A 19,749-nucleotide genomic window follows, 5' to 3' on the forward strand; every position below is an offset into this window, starting at 1 on the left:
ATTAAAGTTAGATTAAGAATCCTATTTGTCAAAAATTTAAGGAAGAACTTTTAGGAGAGAGTTATGTTAAATAAAAAAGTCATCAATTACTCCCAGAAAGGCAAGGAGCCACAATAACAACTATAGAAAAGATTTACAATAAACAATACTACACCCAATCACAAGATTGTTCCTCAACTCTAAGAAAACGTAAAACTAATATAAATTAGCTTTTGCAGATCAAATGTAATAATTTTTTAAACCACTTTATAAAACAGAAAATGAGCAAACTTCAATACAGCTTTCCCCTCTCCTGAGAATCAGGATTATTACTTGTAGCTTCTCTTTCATGTATTGCACTCTAACAGAGGAAGGAAAAAAAAAAGAATCATTCACACTCTTGAGTCCTCTCTGTTCAAAACACTAGACCTTTTAACATCACAGAAAACAGAGGAAACATTGGATAGTACACTACAAAAGTAAATTCAAACTAAAAACAGGTAACAGTAGACCTAATGTTAAGGCCTATTAAGTCTTGAGTGCACCTTCAATCTTGTTCAACAACTCTTGCTTTTCAGTCCTAGGCAGCTTATTAACAAACTAACAATTGTATTAAATTGTGATAGTTTTGCTATATAAGCAAACAGTCATTGGAAGCTATATTTAGTTCAAATTTGCAACAAACTAAAAGTTCTCAAAAAGATCATAAATGCTCTGGGGCAAGGTTTAAAATCATTCAGTATTGGAAATACTAAATAAAGGCATTACTTTCACAACCAATTATAGTCAAGTCGATAGTTTTTCTCTTGCCCTATTATCCAGGCTGAAAATTAACAAGTGAAGAGATCCTCTTAAAAGATTTATCCAAAATGTAATCAAAGGGAAAAGATTCTACAAATAAGTGGATAAATTTTTAAACCCTTCTCTTTACACTAACCGAAGTTCTTGACATCTCACCCTGCAGGTAAACCTATTTCAAATCTCTGATTAAGTATACACTCTGCTAATTCAAGGGGAACCTTTGTAAATAACCATTTCAGAACATCACTCGAGAAAAAGTGAACAGCATCCCATTCCTTATGTAAGCTCAAATCTATCTGTGGGGTTTTTTTTGAGGGGAAGGAGAGGTTTGAATGGGTTTTGGGGGGGAGGAGTTGGAGGAAGAGGCAAGCATTTGTCTTAGCAACATGAGAAGAGTATCATCATCTGTACAGAAACAACTCATTTTTTATACAGTCATTTTCAAACTAGTGGGAATGGATATCATATAATTTTTGTTTATATAAGCATTTTTATTCCCTTCCAAGTTCTATTCATTGTGATAAACTTGTTGCAAATCAATTTCTAATCTGACTCAGATTTATAATGCAACAGTTTCAGAATTTGAAATACACAAAAAAGGAGGTTGTTTCTGTATCAGAACTCAGCAGTCCACAGACACAAAATTACAATCTTCTTAAACTAGTCTGCATTTTCAAAGACTAGTTGAGGAATGCTTGAGACAAGAATTTCCTAACATACCTATCCCAGAAACCTTGTCTGTATTCTATAATCTTCATCTCCTTCCTATCTTGTGCTCTGTTAAATAGGAAATTATATTATTTTTTATATAATTATAGTCCATTAATTCACTTCTTCCATCAACATAATGCAAAATATTTGATCACTTAGGATCAGGGCAACCTAGATTACTGCTCATTTAAATGCAGGACCTGAAGCAGCCGGCAGTGTCAGGGAGAGTATAGTGTTCAATATCATTTTACATGTTACCAACAGAGGGTTCATCTTACACACAAACAATGGGCACTGGCAGGGTGTCTTCACCCTCCTGAAGCCCCACAAATTGTATTTCTTCATAAAATGATTACCAGATTAGAAGACATGTAGAATATTCGGAAGCTCTTTTGTAGTTTACTGCCAATTTAAGAAAAAAAAACATTCAAAATACAAGATTCCTAATTGTGTTTTTCTCCTTCATTTTTCTGTTCTAACTAAATACTGAATAGGATATGCACAGAAAGATTTTAAATGAGCAGTTCAAGATAACAGATTAAATATTTCCAAAGCCAACAAACTGTCCAAAAACTTACAGGTTTTTTTTTTAACCAAAATATGTTGTCTGTGTATGCTCTGCAAGGATGGTTTCTTAAAAATGGATGATTTCTTTAAAAATTATTCTCTAACCTAAAGAAGCGCTTCAATGAACACTTAAACCTTTGCAGTAAGTATTCGGTGTAGTATTCTAAGCTGGGCATTTAGTCTCTTAATGAAAGAGAGACTCGAAAATCTTGCTCAATACTACCACTGCCCTCCTCTCATTCAACTCCTTTTGAAACCAATGCAGCGAGACAGCTGGTATTTTGCCTTCCCATTTTCTTATAGTACGAGGTTAGTCACAAAAACAGGTTGGCTTGAAGTGCAGCTCAAAAATGCGAAATAATTCTTCACAGAAAAGGAGGAAGAGAGCAAGAAGGAGAGAGAGAAGGCTTAACTGAGCAAAGAATCCCTGGGGTAACTTCATGGATATTCTATCACAAACTCAATACTTTTCCTTTTTTTCCCCCCACCCTCTTCATCTCAAACAACTTCGTCCCTCTACAACGTCCTCTATAAGGGACTGGAAATAGTGACTTGAAGACCACATTTTCAGAATTTGGATGAAGGAAAGAAGTTCCAGGGTGCTTAATCGTTAAAACAAAACTTTTAACCTTTGTGAGCCCGAGAGAAGGGAGAATTGTGGCCAAAGCTCACATTTAACTCGGACTTAGGTGGCCGCTTCTTTCCCTTCCCTTGTTAACCAGGGATCCACCTTTCTGGGATGACCTGATGGGCAGAAAATTGTGCAGCTTGAGCCACTTGGGCGCAAAATGGGCTTTTTGGGGGAGGGGGAGTTACGGCACAGGAGCCCCAACAGGTTTGGTGGGGTTTTCCTCCCCTTCCCCTTCGGAAGAACTGCTGCTTTCGAAGTGGCCAAACCCGGGAAAGGCAAGGGCAAATAAACTTTGGGGCGAGGGGAGGGAGCGCCCCCCCCGCGCCGCTCCCAGACGCCCCCGGCCCGCGACAGCCCCGTACCTCGGCTCCCGTCCGTCCGTCCGTCCGCCCGTCGAAGCCTCAGTTCCTCCTCCCGGCCGCGGTCAGCCTGCTTCAGTCGCCCAGGCAGCGCGGGTGCGCCCCCCCACCACACACACAGACACAGACAGACGGACACACACACACACACACACACACACACACCACACACACAACACCCCCCCGCCCCCGCTGAGGCTCGGGGCGCTCCGAGGGGCGAGGACGCGGGGACGCCAGCCGCGGGGCTCGCCCTCCTCCTCCTCCTCCTCCTCCCTCAACCCTTCGCCCCCGCCCCGTTTTCCGTCGCCGCCTCCTCCTCCTCCTCCTCCTCCTCCTCCTTCTCCTCCTCCTCCTCCTCCTCCTTTATCTCCACTCACCGCCCGCCGCCATCTTCCTCGCTGGTCGGATTTAAATAGGAAACTCGCCCACCCCGAGCGCCTCCAGCACCGCCGAGGAATAGGAGGCTGAAGCTGGTGCTCCGGCCGCGGCGCGAGGACCGCTGGGAGATGTAGTCCCCAGGCCCCGCCCCGCACTACAGATCCCAGAGGGCCCTGCGCCCAGGGAACCAGCCTTGAGGTCCTTTTAGCCCCAGGTTTTCTTTTCCAAGGTATCCCAGAGCGGGACTTGGGGATCTAAGGAGGTCAGAACTGTAAGGATTATGGGATCATAGGATTTAGAACCAGGAGGGACATTAGAAATCCACAGGATCTCAAGAATGGAAGAGAGATTATAGGTTATGTAGGCCAACCTGTACTTGATCAGGAATCCCTTTCACAATATCTCCAAGTAGAGTCCCACAGTTATGGAGGACTCAAACCAATGAAACAGTTCGGTTCACTTTTGACTGTGTCTAATGTTAGGGCACCTAGATGGATTAGTGGATAGAGTGCTGGGCCTGGAGGTCGGGAAGACCTGAGTTCAAATTCAGCCTCAGAAACTTACTAGCTATGTGACCCTGGGCAAAGTCAACAACCTCACTTTCTCCTCCAGAGTCCATCTGGGTGCAGTGGCCAGATATCAATCATGAAGACTGGAGATGGTCCAGGATGCAGTGGGAAACTTGGGCCCTTTTAAGCTAAGATTTTTTTCAGGTTCTCACTTCGAGTAAGGCAACACTCATTCAGTAAATAGACCTCTTTAAGAAGTGAGTGGAGATGGCCCCTTTAATCCCCCCAAAATAAAATCAAACTGGGAGGGGAAGACTCTCAGGGTTGTTAGCCAAAAGAAAAACAGTCATTCTGAGCCAGGAAGACCCAAAAAATAACCATTCGGTGGTGCGTGGATAGGGACTTATTGTTGTCCAATCCATGAGATCCAGAGTGACCTGAGTTTCATGCTTCATATTTGAGAAAGAAATCTAGCCAGTAAACCCCAAGTTAACTAGGTAGCTTTCAGCCATCAAAATTTACCTTCCTTTGAGCAGAACATCCTCAGAAGACAGGATAGGACAAGTTGAGTTGCACAACTGGAACTGGCCAGCTGGATCCCCATTCAGGTAGTTCAGACCACTCAACAGGTTGTGATTTGTCCTTCATTCTTAAAGAGGACCATGACATCAGGGAGATGATGACATGACTTGCAAATGCCTTTGATATGAGGGAGAGAGGACTGTGCAAGGTCACCAGCCTCATTTTCTCCTCCAGAAAAGAAAACCACTGTAGACTCCTTGCCAAGAAAATCCCATGAACATTATGGTTCACCTGGTCACAAAGAGTCTGATAGTACTGAAAAACAATAATCTTTGGGAAGCTATGTATGTGTGTGTATGTGTGCATGAAGTAAATCTGCCTTTGCAATTTGTTTACTGTCCTCTGTCTTCCTTGACCCAAAGCATGGAACAAATCTAATCTCTTTCAAATCAAAGGAGCAGTGTCCTCTCTTAAGTTTTCTCTTCTCCAGGCTATATCCATTACAAATTCTTGCAAATGATTTTATGTAGTTTTTTTTTTAATTGTTACTTTTTTGTTGTCATCAAATTTCTTTTTTTTTTTTTTTTTTTTTTAAGATTCTCTGAGTCCCTGCTCCTCCACCCATCTCTCTTATTGGAAGTGCAAGGTCTACACATCTGACATCCTGTTAGCTTTGAGCAGCTCTGTTTCCAACCTGGACCACTCAACCCTATTGACCTCCAATAGGCTTAGAGCACTGTAGGTCAGAGCTCTGAAGTTCAAGAGATCCCCAGCCTCAACATCATGGCAGCTGGGATTACAAACTATGCACCACCGTACTCATTTCTCTGCATCTTTTTCACTGATCCCCTATCCAAAGAACATTTCTTGTAACAAAGATTTTAAAAGAAAAAGGTAGGGAGGAAGCAGTTGAGATCATGAAATCTAGAAAATCAGTCATGTGGAAAATAAAGAAGTACCTTACCTGGATGCCTTCCTTAAATAGAGGCTCTGCACCCCCAGTTGGCCCCTGAATTGATCAGAATTCTTAAATCTTTCAAATTTGTTTTTCTTTATAATGTAATCACTGTACAACTTTTTCTCCTACCTCTGCTTATTTTCCTATGTATCTCTGAATTTATTCTTTTCAGTATTTCTTATAGAGACCAATGATATTTTAGTATTGGTCCTCTGGACCCTCAGGTAACCATTATATTAATAAGAATCCTTCAGACTTTCAAAGATGTTCTTAACTATGTTTTAATTGCTGTATAACTTGTTGTCCTATCTCTGCTCATTTCACTCAGTTCATATGTTCTCCCATGTTTCTCTGAAGTCATTCTTTTTATCACTTCTTTTAGAGGAAGAATATTTTACTATTACCTTCATTTACCATAATTTCTTCAACCATTCTTCAGTTGATGGGCAGCTCCTTATTTTCAAGTTCTCTACTACAACAACAAAATCTGCTACAAATATTTTTGAACATATGGTTATTTTGTCTTTGATCTCTTTGAGGTGATACATATTGACTCCTTCAAGCCTTCTAACAACTCAATTCCTCAACCCACTCACTTTCCATGAGCTGCTACTCCTCCACCCACACTCAAAGATCTTGATCTTGTCATCTTCCACAAATATATCATAACCATGTTCCAGAATTCTGCTCCCCTTATCTGATCATAACCTATTGTTTTTCACCTTTCCCTCTATCTTCTCTTACAAAACTCAACTCTTCATCTTCACCATGACTTCCAATCCCTTAATCCCTCAGTTCTCTCCCAGGCCACCTCCCCTGTACTAGCCACTCTCTCCTCTTTTCCCCATCAACTCTATACTGTTCTCTCTTGAATCCCTAGTCCCCTCATCACCAATTGGTCCCTGCCAAGACTCAGCTTTGGATCATGCCCACCATTTGACACCATGTGCTGCTTAATGAAGGTGGGGGAAAAAATCATACAACTGGTTCTTACTGGGTCCACTGCAGATTTATGTTATACAACCTCAACTCTTTGTATACCAGGTTACATCTTTTGCTGCTAGGCAATCCTACTATATAAGCATCGACTAACTATGTCACTCTTCACAGAAGCTTTTCTAAACCTTTTCATCTTTCCTTAAACCACCCATAGCTTCCCCTCCCATCAGTCTCTCAGCTGAGGTCCTTGCCACATACTTTACAGAAAAAAATGAGGCCATTCATCAGGAGCTCTTTTTTCCCTCTTCCTCATCTTCTATCACTCAGATGCCTTCTGCCACTATCTCCTTCTTCACTCCTGTCTCACGTAATGAAGTGGCCTTACTCCTTACCAAGGCTAAGCTCTTCTGTTCAAACAACTCCATTCCATCCCTTCTCCTCCAATAGATTGCCTCCTCTGTTATCTCCACTCTATCACTTATGTTCAATTTTTCTTTCTCCTGGCTCATTCCCTACTGACTACAAACATGCCTATATCTCCCCCATCCTGAAAAAGTCCTTATTTGATCCTTCCATTTCTGTTATCATTCTATATCTTTTCTGCCCTTTCTACCTAAATTCCTCAAAAAGACTGTCTTCAATAAGTACCTTCATTTTCTCTCCTCTTACTCTCTTCTGAATTCCTTATCATCTGTCTTCTGACCTTATCATTCCACTGAAACTACTCTCTCCAAAGTTACTAATGATTTCTTATCCAAGGGCTTTTTCTTAATTCTTATTGTCCTTGATCTCTGCAGTCTTTCATACTATTGATCACCCTCTCCCAGATGCCACTCCCTCTTTGTTCTTCTACTAGTGACTGTTCCTTCTCACTCTTCTTTGCTGGATACTTATTGGGAGCATGTTGTCCCTCAGGATTCTGTCCTGAGCCCTCTTTTCTTCTCCCTCTATATTACTTCATTTGGGAATCTCAGCAGCTCCCGTGGATTCAATTCCCATTTCTATGCTGATGGTTCTCAAATCTACCTCTCTGCTGACCTCCAATCCCACATCTCCAGCTGCCTTTTAGACATCTCAAACAGGTATCAGGTGTACATGTCAATCTAAATGTTTCCAAAATAGAACTCATTATCTTTCCTCTAAACCCTCCCCACTCCTACCTTTCCTATTGCTTTAGAGGGCAAGATCAGAAAGAAATGAGGCCTGCAGTCTATCAGGCTTGCAACCTAGATGGAATCCTTGACTTCTCACTATCTCTCACCCATTGTAATCAAACTGTTCCCATGAACTGTCAATTTTATCTTTGCAATATTTCTCAAATATGTTCCCCTCCTCTCCTCTAACGCTTTCATCACTCTGGTGCAAGCCCGCATTACCTCATTCTTGAACCATTGCGATAGCCTGCTGGTGGATTGGCCTGCCACTGCACTCCAATCCATCCTCCATGGAGCTACCAAAATGATTTTCCTAAAGCATAGGTCTCACCAGGTCATCTACATACACACATGCAATATAAACTCCAGAGGTTCCCTATTGCCTCAAGGAATAAATACAAAATGCTTTGCTTGGTGTTCAAACCCTTTATAACCTAGCCTTCTCCTACCTTTCTAGACATCTGCCAAGTACTCTTCAATTCATGGAGCCCCTAAAGTGATTTTCCTAAAGCACAGGTCTCACCATAAACTCAATAAACTTCATTGGTCCTCTATTGTCTCTAGGATCAAAATGTTCTGTTCGGTGTTCAAACCCTTCATAACCTAGCCCCCTCCTATCTTTCCTTTGATCCAGTGACACCGGCCATCTGGCTGTTCCATAAACAAGACACTCCATCTCAGCTCTAAGAATTTTCTCTGGTTGTTTCCCATTTCTGAAATTCTCTCCCTACTCATTTCCATCTACCTGCTTCCCTGGCTTCTTTTAAGTTCCCATCTTTTACAGGAAGCCTTCCCCAAACCCTCTTAATTCTAGCGCCTTCCCTCTGCTAATTATTTCCTATTTATACTATATGCAGCTTGTTTTTACATATTTGTGTATTGTCTCCCCCATTAGATTATAAACTTCTTGAGGTCAGGGACTATCTTTTGCCCCTTTTTATGTCCCCAGCACTGAACACAGTAACCAATACTTTGTAGCTGTTTAATAAATGTTTGTTGATGGATAGAAGTTAATTTTATAACAAAAGAAATCATTGATGGCCTTAGAGAGAGCAATATGTTATATATTGTATTATTGTAAAGTGTTCAGAAATGTAAAAAAAGCAAGAGGGTGGCAGTAATGAATGAAGACAGCATTTTCTAGAAGTTCAGTTGTGAAAAGTGGGGATGATAAGATCAAGTGAATATTTTTTTTAAAGATCTAAAAACTGTAGAAAGAAAATGGAGGGGAAAAAAGGAAGGAAAGATGGAAGGATACTGTATTTGGAATGAGGAAATTGGGTTTAAATCCAACCTCTATCACTATCTATGTGACCTTGAATAACCTCTCTAGTCTCAGTTTCCTCACATGTAAAATAAATGGGTCAATCTGAAGCCATCCTTTTTATATTCTCATATGGCACAATCATATTCCATTCCATTTATATACCATAAAATTTTGGTTCAACAAAAACAAAGTGAGCAAAACCAGAAAAACAACTTATGCAATTAACAACTTTATAAAAAGGAGCAATTTTGAAAGACTGTAAAAAACCATCTCAGAAGACAGGCTAAATCAGGTTGAGGATAACCGATAGGACTCAAACCTGTCAGTGAATTAGGATATCTGCCCCAAGCATATGAAGACTCTCTTCAGTGGAAGAAGTCCATGAGAATAATTTGTTCCAACAGCAGCTGAAGCAGACATTGTAAAACACTTGGAGTTTGGTCAGACATCAAAGACATCAAGGTCATCCACTGCATCCCGGGCCATTGCCAGTTGTCTTGACTTTTGTTTTGTCACTGGTCTTCTATGACTCTGGAAGAGACATTGACGAAGATGACTTTGCCTCACTTAAATACAATTCACTTGAAAGTCAGGACATCATTTATCATGCCATTGGTCCTCTTCAAAATGAAGGATGAATAACACTAAACACTAAGAACTCTGATCCAGGCAAAAACCAACCATGATTCCATAGGATAGAAGAATGTTACCTGCCTCCTAACAAGAGGTGATGGACTCAGAATGTGGAATGGGACACACATTTTCAAATGTTCACTGTGTGGACAGTGTGGGACTTTGTTTTGCTTGACTATGCATATTTGATAAAAAGGACTTTGTTCCTTTTTTTTTAAGTGGGGGGAAGAAGGGAGAGAAAATAAATGCTCATTAATTGAAGAAAATATTAATTTTTAAAAGAAGAAAAAAAGGTGATTTGGTGATTTGGACTAGATAGCCTCTGAGGTTTCTCCCATTCTAAATCTATGACCTTTTGATCTGGGCATATTTGAAGATATCAGGAAAGGAGTCAGTAAATATTGAGAGGTTTAAAATTAAGGAGGGCATAATTTTCCCAGTTTTTTTAAAATTCTGAATATTTCATTTTTCCCAATCACATGTAAAAACAATTTTTTAAATTTTGAGTTCCAGATTTTTCTCCCTTGCTCTTTGCTTTCCTGCCTCCCTGAGACAGGAGGCAATTTGATATAGGTTATACATGTCCAATCCTGCAAAACATATTTTCGTATTAGTCATGTTGTGAAAGAAAAACACAGACCAAAAAAAAAACCAGACACCCCCAAAAAAATAAAGTGAACAACAGTATGCTTTGATCTGCATTCAGACTCTATCAGTTCTTTCTTTGGATGTGGGTACCATTTGCCAGCATGAGTCCTTTGGAATTATCTTTTATCATTGTATTGTTGAGAATAGCTAAATCACTCACAGTTGATCATGGTGCGGTATTTCTGTTACTGTGTACAACGTTCTCCTGGTTCTGCTCACTTCACTGCATCATTTCATGTAAGTCTTTTCAGGTTTTTCTGAAAGCATCTTGGTTGTCATTTCTTATAGAACAATAGTATTTTATTACAATCATATGTTACAACTTGCTCAGCATTTCTCCAATCGATAGGCATCCCCTCAATTTACAATTCTTTGTCATCACAAAAAGAGCTACTATAAATATTTTTGTACAAATAAGTCCTTTTCCTTTCCTTTTTTAAAAAATCTTTTTGGGATACAGATCTAGTAGTGGTCTTGCTGGATCAAAGAGTACGTCTGCACAGTTAGATTTACCTTTGGGCATAGTTCCAAATTGCTCTCCAGAATGGTTGGATCAGTTCATAATTCCACCAACAGTACATTAGTGTCTCAGTTTCCCCACATTCCCTCCAACATTTATTATTTTCTTTTTCTGTCATATTAACCAGTCTGATAGATGTGAGATGTTATCCTAGTTATTTTAATTTGCATTTTTCTAATTAATAATGATTTGAACATATTTTTTTCCTTTGACTATAGATAACTTTCATTTCTTTATCTCAAAACTGCTTATTCGTATCCTTTAACCATTTATCAATTGGGAAATGATTTATATTCTTATACATTTGACTAAAATCTTTATATATTTGAGAAATTAGGCCTCAATCAGAGACACTTGCTATAAAAAAAATTTCCCAGCATTTTACTTTCTTTCTGATCTTGACTGCATTGGTTTTGTTTGTGCAAATACTTTGAAATTTATTATCATCTCAAAATACTCTCTATCTCTTATTTGGTCATAAATTCTTCCCTTATCCATAGATCTGACAGGCAAACTATTCCTTGCTCTACTAATTTGCTTATGGTATCACCCTTTGTGTCTAAATCATCTACCCATTTTGACCTCATCTTGGTATATGGTGTGAGATGTTGGTCTATGCCTAGTTTCTGCCAAATTGATTTCCAGTTTTTAGGGACAGTGCTATTGATGGACAAGGCAATTAATGGACAAGGCTAGGGATGGGACTAAAGACAAAAGTAAAAAGATTAATGTTCCTATGATTATAGAGGACTAATGATGAGAAATGCCATCCACCTATACACAGAGAACTAATGGATTCAGATTGCAGATTTAAGCATATTTTTCCTTTGTTTTTCTTTCTTTTTTCCCCAGAACATGATTAATGTAGAAATAAGTTTTGTCTGACTTAATATGTATAATGTTTATCACATTTCTCTACTCAGTGAGTGGAGGAAGGGGGAAGGGAAGAAGAGTATTTGGAAATGAAAAAATAATTATTTTTTACATAGTTTTTAAAAGCTTAGTGGTGGTCAGGGGAAGGACTTCCTCATCCTGTGAGTCTGGAATAAAGGAGGAGATAATAAGTGATCACTGAGATTTGAATTATGGAACTAGAGAGGAAAGAGAATTCAAGGTAGGTGGCCTCAATCTCCTTAGTGAAGTATGAGAAGAAGTTAAAAATCATTTTAAGCCACTATGAGGAAGAGATCAGAGAGGGAAATATAGAGGCAATAGGAAGACCCATGAGAATGCTGTTTCCATAATCCATGTGGACCACATAGTGCAAATGTGGTGTGGAGAGAAGAAGGGTCAGGACTGAAGTACTGGCATAGAGGCAATAGGTAAAGCTGTAGGGATAAATGAATTAGCCAAGGAAGAAAATGTTGAGAGAGAAAAGGTCCAAGGGCAGACCTTTGGGTAATACCACCAGATTAAAGTGATTAAGGGTATGTCAGGCAGCTAGGTGATCCAGTAAATAGAACACTAGGTGTGGAGTCAGAAAGAGCCAAGTTCAAATCCAGCCTCAGACACTTAAAAGTTGTGTGACCTTGGGCAAGTCATTTAACCCTGTTTGCCCCAACTCATTTTCTCATCCGCAAAATGAGTTAGAGAAGGAAATGGCAAACCACTCCAGTAACTTTGCCAAGAGAAACCCAAATGACATCACAAGGAGTCTGAAACCATTGAACAACAATAGGTACCATCCTAGGTTTGAGAATAAGAGGACAAAAAAATGAAACAGTATTTGCCTTCAAGGAATTTACATTCTAGTGGAGAAGATAAGAAGTACATATAAAATATGTTAATAGCATAATTTAAAGTTATCAAATATAAATAGAGTCATAATAGTTAAATACAAAGTAGCTTAGGAAATCCCTCTCTCTGATCAAAACCTCCAATCTTTCCACTTCATGGCTTCTAATCTTTTTCTTTTTCTACACCTTGACTTCAAGTCCCTCCATGCCTCCCTGTTCTTCCAGTCTATCAGTCCTATTCCTGTTATACTTTCTTCCCTTTGGGTCAAATGCCACTTCCTGCCACCTGCCACAGTTACCAGTACTCTCCCACTCAAATTACTCCGTATGTAACTTGAATTCACATAGATGTGCGCTTGCTGGTTTCTTTGATTTTAAAAAAAAAAAAGAATAAAAAGCTTGAAGGCACAAATTGTTTGATTTTTATCTTTACATCCCCAATGCCTAACAGAGTGCCTTATATAGAGTCACTTAATAAATGTTTATTGGATTGATTTAAAGTCCTCCCTAATCAAAGTCTGACCGTGCCAAACTAGGTAAATTTATTCTCAGTGAGATGTGAATAACTATGTTGTGATTGTTCTTTTAATAGTGTATTTGTATTTTAACACAGATTGAAGTTCTATTGAACAAGTAGGTAGGGTTTGGAGCAAAAGGAGGAGGGTTTTTTTTCCCTCTTTACCTGCCCTAGTTATATAGGATAATGAAATTAAAGGGATCAAAAAAGGCATCTAATCCAGCCTTCTATCCAATACAACAGCTACCTTTTATATAGTATGGTCCCTAACAGGTGCTCATGCAGTCCTTGATTGTAAATCTCTAAGAACAGCAAGCTCACTATCATTTGAAAGTGTTTCTTTCATAGAGGGGAAGACACTTTTCAAAGGGAGGTAGGGGCTACCATGGAGAGAGCCCTGGATGTGGAGTCAGGAAGACTCTGGACCTGAGTTCAAATATGTCTTCAGTTATTTACTAGCTGTGTGGCCCTGGGCAAGTCACTTAATCTATCTGCCTCAGTTTCCTCATCTATAAAGGATAATAACATCCCTTACCTCCTAGGATTGTTGCAAGGATCGAATGAGATATCCACAAAGTGTTATGTGATGATTTTTGTTAATAACAATAATGATGATAATAATTTTATAAATGTTCTCAAGAAGACCCCTCAAGTTATTTATTTATTTATTTGTGTAAATGTTAACTCAGAGTCTGCCTATATGCCACTTATTTCTATTCTCTTAGTTATATGAAATTGTTATACTAAGAGTTGTTGTCTCTTCCCCATGACAGTCCTTGGGATATCTCATGATCCCCTTACCTCTAGCTATTCTTTCTCCAAGATGAACAGCTCCAGGGCCTTCTAGCACTCTGCTCTACATATGACATGGCTTGCTCACTGCCTGGAAGACCTACAAAATCCGTTGATTTACATTATGTTCTCTAATTTTATAGCCCTTCCTGTGGCCTCCACTCTGCCCTTGGACACCAGCTCCCCTTCCCCTTTTTCTTTGCCAACCCTTCTCACTCCCAACTGAGCAAAAGTCTCTGCTTTATGGGATTTATGGCAATGGGACAATTTTTTCTTTAAAAAAGTATCTTATGCTTATTGGCCTTTCGTTTTTAATCATATTTTCCATAAATATGTTCCAATATATCCCAAATACCTGCTCATTGATCCATCTTTCATAACATAGATTTTTTAAAAAAAGAAAAAAAGCAGGTTAGCAAAGCTAATGATCAAACTATCAACCATGTCTGACAGCACATGGAATATTCTAGTCCCATAGTTCTCCCTTTGCAATATGTCAGCTCTTCTCTGGGACTAAGTTTGGTCAGTATAATTGCAGAGGATTTCCTTTGTTTCTTCCTTTCAGTCATTCCACTGATGTTGTTCTAATGATGTTGTATATTGTTTTCTTGGTTCTCCTTCTTTTACTCTAACTCAGGTAATAAGATATCCTATGATTCTCTGACTTCATTATCATTGCTCTTATAATGCAGCAATATTCCATCACATTCATGTAACTGGTTTAGACATTTCCCAATTTTGTTTCTAGTATTTCACTACCGTAAAAAGGATGCTAAAAATATTTTATTATTGGTGCGATGGTGTTTATATGTTTAATGATGTCTTATACCTTTTTTAAAACATTTTTCTTTTGGACTGATATACCAGAACACAAATACAGAATAGAGAAAAGGAAAAAAATCATAAACTTAAATATTGAAATTTAAATACAAAATAAGAAAAAGGAAAAAAGCAAATATGGAATGATAAATTATCATTTCAAGAAGGCCTGTATGATAAATCCTACATGTTGCGTTGACAGTTGTCCTTTGCTTTGTGTCCTTGTCAGTTTTCTTTTGTTCTCTGCTGTGCACTTTTTACTTTGTCCTTTGTTTGCCCTTCCTCTCCCCAACCCCCCAACAAGGCTACAATTAAGTGCAGGTATATTATTGTAGAGAGAGAGAGAGAGAGAGACAGACAGACAGACAGACAGACAGACAGACGGATGGATGGATGGATGGATGGATGGATGGATGGATGGATGCATGGATGGACGGACGGACAGACAGATAGACAGACAGACAGACAGATAGATGGATGGATGGATGGATAGACAGACAGACAGACAGACAGACAGACAGACAGACAGACAGACAGATAGATAGATAGATAGATAGATAGATAGATAGATAGATGATAGATAGACAGACAGACAGACATGTATACATATATACATACGTATGTAGACATAAAGAATAATTCAATAAAAAAAGAATAATCCTGAATGAAAAAAATGGACATATACTTTCTCTAACAAATTCTACTCCTGATCTTTTTTTTTGTTTGTGAATATCTCTTGCTTCCTATCCCTCATGACTCCTCTACTTTACTTCTACCCACTACCTTGCCCTCCTATTACTTAACCTACACCCCTCCGAGGATCCCTCCCCAATCCTCTCATTCCCATAAATCTTTCTGTAGCTACTATAACCTATTCCCTCACCCTCCATTTTTTTGTATTTTCCTCCATCTCTCTCATTTGATTTTTAAAGTCTTTTAAAAATTCTTCTATGAATTCCATTTGTCCCAGGAAGACCTGTTGTGCCCCTATTCTTATTTATTTTTACCTGCACTTTTTTCACCCTAAGGTACTATTTTATCTCTTTTGTGGGGGAAAATCTTGAGAATTTGAAATTTTCTGACCTACTCCACCATCTCCAGAAAGACCAAGTAGGTCTGTTGACAATGGCAGGGGTAGAGAGTAGAGAAGAGGAGAATGCAGGAGAATAAAGTTCATGAACCTTTATTTGTTTTGCTTTAATATATAGGAAACATATGTTTATTATATTTATGTTATATATTTAAGGAAAATTTACAGAGATAAAAGGCAACATAACAGCAAAAAGAACACTATATTAAGAGTCATTTGTAGCCAGATGATCTAGAGAGCTACAAACTGGCAGGCAACAAGTGCCATTTCTGGCTCCATCACCAGCTAATACAGTGACTTGGGCAAATCATGTCTCCTCTTAGAGTCTTGGTTTTCTCATCTGTAAAATGGGAATTTTGAATTATGTGATCAAGCTCCAACTTAAAATTCACATTAAACCAACGAGGTAGTTAATTTGGGGCAAATTACTTAATCTTTATCAGCCTCAGTTGATGCATCAGGTAACTTAGCAAAGATAACTTGAGTTGCCTTAGAAGAGGTATTGAGGCAGTTCCTTGAGGGCAGGGGCTGCTTCTGTTTTTGTCTTTCTGTTCCTACCATCTTGCACACAGTAGGAGTAAATGTTTGTTATATTGAACTGAATGGCATATAGTAAAGATCACTGAGACAGAAGTTACCCACTGTAACATAAGCAAGTCTCCATATCTGAAAAGTGGAGATAATATACTTGTACTATCTAACTCATAGAGTTGTTGTGAGAAAAAAAAAATCTATTTTTAAATTTTAGATAATTATTTGAAAAAAATGGTCAACCTTGTCAATAAACAAAGAAGTGCAAACTAAAACAACTTTAAAGTATCATTTCACCCATCAAACTGACAAACATAATTTAAAGTGATAAAGCTCAATGCTGGCGTTTGTGGAATAATAGCTATACTCACAATCCAGGTAGAATTTCAATTGGTGAAATCTATTTTGGAAAGCAATTGGTACATACACTGCAAAAGTTTTAAAAATAATCACTCCTTTTGACTTAATAATTCTATTTGGGGGAAGATATTCTGAAACTGTTACCTATTCAGAGATATTTAGAGTAGCATTATTTATATAGAGGTGTGAACAGGAAGAGCTGGTCAATGTAACAAAATTAAAGGACTGAGGTCATTGTTCTGACTTTAAAGATAACTTTCTGTACAACATATGGACATGACTATTTATACCATATTTGGAACTCTAATCACATCACTTGCTGAAGATTGGCCTTGCTTACCACCCACTGGTCCATTGACCAATACTGACTGATTGACTCCTAGCATTTAATAGAAGCAGAATGCCATAGCTATTTAAAGCTATTTAAGCTCTAATAACTTAAAACTGCACTAAAAATTTTGGGATATCACGTATTTGTCAGTTATTATTGGGATAAATTCTTACATCATAGCAATGATAGGTCTGAGTCTCACCCTTGAATTTGGCTTCTAAAATGGAATAGACAGGTGTAGGAAGTAGGGACAGAGGCTAGAGTTAAGAGGGCATATAGACAGATCTAGATCCCTGTGGGTTGGAAGAAGGGGCCTATCTGGCTATCTGAGATGCCCTCTCCCATGGAAGCTCTTGGTTTTAAAGATGACTCCAAGGGAGAGACAAGTAGCAGAGCAATAAAAGAGATCTAGGAGGGGAAACCATATGGTCTCCAGGAAGGAAGAATCCACAGAGCCTGAAAGATGGAAGTAGCCAGAAATAGCTATGGAGAAAGGAGACCATTCTTGAACCAACTCTCCTGAAGAGAGAAGTCATTGGATAATAATGAGCTCTTGGACCCAATCTTCTGGAGACTTCCTAGACACTATCAAGTTCTCAGAATAAACAAAAAGCTCCAGGACCAAGCAGAAGCAGAGGCTGAGAAACAGTAAAGAACTGAGTCATGATGATGTGAAGGAACAAGACTGGACCTTGCCATCCACTATCGCTTAATTTATGAAGACTATACAAGATGGAGGGGAACAGGACTCTTTGGCACCCCCAATTCTCCTCTAGGAAGAGGCTCAAACACAAAAGAATACTGTAAATCTAGAGGACTCTGCAGATCTATGAACCCCTGAAAAACTGGCAGAAGAGAGTCATTTTGAGAGTTTAGGAGCTCCAATGTGAGTACTTTGGGTTTCTCATTTTCTGCCAGGTGAAATAAAGTCTGTCTGCATCCTACCAGGTATATGGCAAGTTTCTCTCACTTAACTAAAAAAAAAGAAAGAAAGAAAGCCTTTCACCCTCTTCTTCATTTCTCTTCATCTCAAAATCCTTCAACATCATTTCCCTACTCTCTCCTCCTTCCCTCCAATCTTTGATGGCCTTTCTCCCTGTCTAGGCCAACCTTTCCACATGTGCCCCAGATACCATCCCTCCTGTCTTCTCCAACAGAATATCCCTTCAATCTTCCTTCCCTCCCTCTAACCTTAGTCTCCCTTTATTTGTGCCCTGTCTTTAAGCATGCCCAAGTCTCTCCTATCCTTAAAAAACTCTTCACTACACCCTATCCCATTAAGCTAATGTCCTATATCTCTCTGCCCTTTCTCAACTAAACTTCTAGAATAAACTATAATAATAAACTCATAACGAATAAACTCACTGCCCCTCACTTATTCCTCAACCCTTTGAAATGTTGCTTCTGACCTCATCACTGAACTAAAACTAATCTTTCCAAAATTACCAATGACCCAGTTGCCTAATTAGTCTTTTTTTCAGTCTTCATCTTTCCTGACCTCCATACTGCATTTGACACCATTGACCACCCTCTGAGTCTTCATAACACTGTGCACTTTGTCTCTCCCCTACTTTTCAGTTTCCACTTCCTTTTATGCCTGTCTTTGTTCTTGTATTTATATTTCATGTTGTTTTATTTATGTTTTCTTGAAATATAACTCTTAAAGAGCTATTTGACTATGCTTTCCACCCTCCCCACCCCCTCTAACCCTTTATGCCAATCACTCTGGTTTCAATGATTGGCCAATAATGGGTCCTAGCCCAAGTCTCACTTGCTCATCATTTGGGTTTTGATGGTTCCAGGTGAGTGTAAACATCACTCTCACCTCCACCTCATAGAATGCATCTCTTCCTTTTAGATGAAACATGAATACCATATCCAACAGCATGTCTTTCCTAGCCCCCTGACTGCTAGCGCCCTCCATCCTTCACTATGTGCTTAACAACTTTGGACTTGTTTTATGTTTATTCTATATTAATTTATACATGTATATGTTATCTCCCACAAAAGAATATAAGATCTTGGAGTATGGGTTGTTTTCTTCATTTTATTTGCATACCAGGACACTAAAATCCTCTCTAGAGCTGAACTGCCAAGTGTTCAAATTCTATTGCCTAGAGCACAACTCCGACAAAATTGGGTTGGCCATGTAGTTAGCATGCCAAACACACTCTTACCCAAGGACTTTTGCAGAGAACTCACACATGGTAAGTGCTCACATGGTGGTCAGAGGAATCTGTATAAGAACACTCTCAAGGTATCTCCAAATAACTTCAATATTGACTGTGAGACATGGTGAATGCTGGCACAGGATGGTCCAGCATGGTATCCTGCATCAGAGAAAGCTCTATACTCCATGAGCAAAGCAGAATCATATAAGCACAAAGGAAATGTGAGTCACCAAATCTAGAGACACTTCCACTCTAAATGTTCTAACAAGCAGGGCTTCTTAAACTTTTCCCACTGGTGACTTCCTTAGCACTTCTTAAACTGGGGTCATGACCCATAGTTTAAAGATATGCTTTCAAACGGATCACTTGTGGGCCATCTGTGGCAGTGTCTTCTAAACTCATAATAGGTTAATCACCCACAGCTGAACACACCCTACCCTGACTCCAACGTTGTGATGTCACTGGTCTTCTTTGAAAATGAAGTACACAAAATAGTTACCCAGTACCTGGTATAGTGAAGGCATCTAATAAATGTTTCAGGATTGCTTGATCCATACTACTCTATATCATAGATGTATATGTATTCTAAAAAAAATTTAGAAGAGATCCATTCCAGATACCTTTCCCAGTTATACCTAGGTGAAAAGTACTTAACTAAGCAGGAGAAAGAGGGATCTCAAAAAAATAGAAAGGAAAATAGATAACTGATTATAAAAACTCAATCAATCTATAAACATTGGCACAGTGAATAGACTACTAGGCCTGGAGTCAGGAAGACGTGAGTTCAAGTCCAGCCTCAGACACTTACTATGATCCTGGGCAAGTG

General features: G+C 39.0%; 1 protein-coding gene across 5 annotated transcripts in view; it reads right to left on the reverse strand.

Annotated features, from left to right (window-relative positions):
* The window catches only part of NCOA3 (nuclear receptor coactivator 3), a 209,903-nt gene extending 206,319 nt beyond the window's left edge, over window positions 1-3,584 (reverse strand). For 2 of the 5 annotated variants that reach the window (XM_072633632.1, XM_072633628.1), the window contains exon 1: window positions 3,426-3,584. The gene's annotated coding sequence lies outside the window, so the exon portion shown is untranslated. Of the gene's footprint in view, window positions 1-3,051; window positions 3,240-3,425 lie in introns of those variants that run through there. The other 3 variants (XM_072633631.1, XM_072633633.1, XM_072633629.1) reach the window with 3 other exon arrangements.
* Between the last annotated feature and the right edge of the window lie 16,165 nt (window positions 3,585-19,749).

The sequence above is a fragment of the Notamacropus eugenii genome, chromosome 1 (genome assembly GCF_028372415.1).
Source record: "Notamacropus eugenii isolate mMacEug1 chromosome 1, mMacEug1.pri_v2, whole genome shotgun sequence".
Classification (NCBI taxonomy): domain Eukaryota; kingdom Metazoa; phylum Chordata; class Mammalia; order Diprotodontia; family Macropodidae; genus Notamacropus; species Notamacropus eugenii.